General features: G+C 39.4%; 1 long non-coding RNA gene across 1 annotated transcript; it reads right to left on the bottom strand.

The window, feature by feature from the left end:
- Positions 1–1,449: 1,449 nt before the first annotated feature.
- LOC145433418 (uncharacterized) lies at positions 1,450–3,395 on the bottom strand. The gene is made up of 2 exons (XR_013913095.1): positions 2,564–3,395; positions 1,450–1,685 (listed from the first exon to the last, which is right to left on the bottom strand). It is a non-coding gene; the product is annotated as an uncharacterized LOC145433418 (long non-coding RNA).

Below are 3,395 nucleotides of genomic sequence, written 5' to 3'. Positions count from 1 at the left end.
AGTGTGCATATCGCTATATACCCATAATCGAGACATTTTAATTATTTGGTCGTTGCTTGACGGCATCAATCCAAACAGGGAAGCCAGCTTGTCTGTATCACTAGCATAGTGAAGGCTGTAGGCAGGCTTTCAATTTTTGTGCTGATCACACCATGGAAGCAAAGGTCTAACACAGTGGTTCCCAACCGGGGGTCCGCGAAGCATTTTCAGGGGGTCCGCGAGGCCTCAAAATATTTGATAACCTAATTTGAATTTTTTTAAATTTGAAAATCACGAGGCAGTTTCGCTTCATTACTAGTAAAAGTCCAGAGCTCACATCAATAGAATGGTTGTCTGAGATGGAATATCCTACTGTGCAGACTCATTTTAATTGCTGAATGGTCAATAGCCTACTGATACAAACATTTTGATAACCTAATTGGTATTTTTCAAATTCGGAAAATCACAAGGCGGCTTCACTCATTACTAGTAAAACTCCAGAGCTCACATCAACAGATTGGCTATCTGATATGAACTATCCTACTGAGGATACTCATTTTAATTGCTAAATTGTCAATAGCCAACTGATACAAACATTTTGCTGTTTAGAGATGCTCTGTTGGAGATTGTCAAAAAAATGGATGAGTATGGTCAATCACGGTGTCTTCGAAATATTTACAAAAATCCATTTCCTCCTGTGATATACATAACCATGTTTTCCATAATAACTTCAAGATAATCTGCTAGATAGAAATGACCAGGCTTGTCGTTATATGTTCATTATAAAAGAAAATGTTTGTCAACTTTCGTGGCATATTTGTTGCGATCATACCCGAATGTGTCGGCGGTAGCGTTACGCGTTGGTATTTCATTCGTTACCGCCTATATTTGTGGAAATGGATTTTCAGCACTCGTTCATATCAAATCGAAGGAGTGTATTTTGAGGACACGACCGCGTGTTTCAAGAAATGCAGGTTGCAGAAATCGTTTTGTAATAAAAGAAGTCAACCCGATTTTTACATGAATAGTGTGATCTTATTTTCATGAAAAGTCATTTTCTTACTGTTTATCACTAAGCCTACAGTATTCATTTGCACGAGACGCAGATGACGATTGTACGATAATTGAGCTCAGTTTGAACTGAAACTTCGTGGGGGTTCGCGGCTTCCGTGATGGTCCGAAAGGGGTCCGCGAAGACAAAAAGGTTGAGAACCACTGGTCTAACATGAATATTCATAATATTTCCTCAATTTTGAAATTCATGAATGTTTGAAAATATACCTGACGCAAAATGCTTCTTCGATGTATACTTTGTGGATCACCGGAAAATCAGTATATAATACTTGCGTATTGAGAAGTGCATGTCTAAAGCAATGATACGATTCCTGTCACTGCGTCCTGTCACTACGTGATGCCACTACTTATCTTTTCCTTCTCTCTGCGTATAATCTATACAAGTAGAAGTTCGCCTTTTGTCATAATTTTGAAAAATAAGTCTTCATCGGCCAATACATAATTATATGACCAATAACCGGTATATCCATTCTTATTCTTTCCGAAAAATCGGAAACAGTTGTCGGGTCGTTTTCATTTTCTTTTTCTCTCAGAAGTCATGCTTTGTCGGATTCCCCTCTCAAATAATTGCTTGATAATTTCCATGACAACGGCGAACACTGCAATGGAGCCCACTATCATGCCCGTTGAATCTATAGAAATACAACGCACTTGTTATTAGCAAATAGCGATGGACTTTCAGTGTACTCTTTACACCACCTAAGCATCGGCGGGAGCATAACACGATATTACGCGCTCCAACAACCGAGAATATGTTCTGTTTGGGGACAATTATTAGGTGTGCTTCATTTACCCCGCTGCATAGTGACATATAACAGTATATCTGGGTATATTGGAATAGCAATCCATATAATTAGATCATAATCCATATTTAGTTAGTCTATAAGCAAAATATATCAGTATCGGTAGAGCCATTTTGATCCCATTTCCCACCAAGTAATTTAAATCGTGAGACGTTATGAAATCAGAAGCTACAAAGTAACAAGTCAAAGGTTTATGTGGTGAAGCGATGAGAATGAACGGCAGGTGATGAAAGGTATTGTCATGAAAAATGTATACGGATGATACGTGAATTTTTTATCAAGCCAGATACCCTTTACGTATGGCTTCCAAATATCCCAATATCTAGAAAATGATTTATAACCAGATTTCATTTAGTTACAATGTTTGCGAATTGGCATTTTATCCGGTTTTGAAGGGCGTCGGGATGCTACTGGAAAATAGACATCAGACTCGACGAAATCACAAGTTAATTAGCTAAGAAACGGAGTTATCTTATTGCTGCTGAAACTGCACCAATTATGGGGACTTTACTGTTCAACGATTGACATTTTATAAGTCAAATGACGTAAGTGTGACAGAGCCCTATGCGGCTCCGGGTTCGCTAATTCCCAACCCCCGTGTGAGACGATGAGCTGATTGCTCACAAAACAACCTCTCGATATAAATGTGTCCCTTCAGTCTCAGCCAATCGTATCTGCCTAAGCGAGTTGTATGAATATTTACTTACTACTTTTGGCATCGTTAGCTTCGTTCCCTCCTGTGTATTTCCATGAAACAGCAATCGCTGATGCAATCAAAATCGTGTAGAATATTCTGCTCAAGGTAGAGGAGTCAGTATCGTCATCCGGGTGTCGCAAAGGCATATCACAGAGTCACAGTCACGGGGTTGGTCGACGGATCATAGGTGATCAAGAAAGTCTCTGAATATTCGCCGAAGTCGTAGTAGCAGCGCTGTATTGATATCATAACGGCAACGCAAATGATCTACTATCTGCTGGAAGCTATTGAAATCTCACCACTGATACATCTGTATCCTGGTAAAGGTCCTGACGTCTGTTGCTAAGAAATGCGTTACTTTTTATTGGCGACATCTTGTGGAATTTAACAACATGCGTTTTATAGCGTTTTCAGTACATAGTAATATTCACTATAAACTATGCTGCCTGCTGATAAACCAGGTAATACGCGTCTTTGCAGTCGTCTAGTTTATTGCCCATCATTCGGAACTGAATATCATTCGCTTGTACTCTTCTTCGTTATCTTCCTCACTTCGTATCTTCTGTATCCGTCGGTATTCAGACACGAGACTTGTAGAGCAACAGACCGTCATAATTAGTAAGAAGATAGCATCGTATAAATTCTCAATCGGCATCCAGGACATTGTAATGCGTAAAATCAACTCGTCGTCTATATACGCGATGTGCTGATATCACCACTGAATCTGGACAATAGACAGTAGACACGAACGTAATGTACGATACTGTTCTTTGCCATAACTGACAATACACAATACGATGCTCGATTGCTCGCTAAATTACGTCAGACTTTGTGTTTGATCA

Source organism: Botryllus schlosseri, chromosome 2 (genome assembly GCF_051294905.1).
Source record: "Botryllus schlosseri isolate E-star chromosome 2, Bs_hap1, whole genome shotgun sequence".
Taxonomy (NCBI): domain Eukaryota; kingdom Metazoa; phylum Chordata; class Ascidiacea; order Stolidobranchia; family Styelidae; genus Botryllus; species Botryllus schlosseri.
The sequence above is the reverse complement of the archived record's forward strand: the minus strand, read 5'-3'. Positions and strand labels throughout refer to the sequence as shown.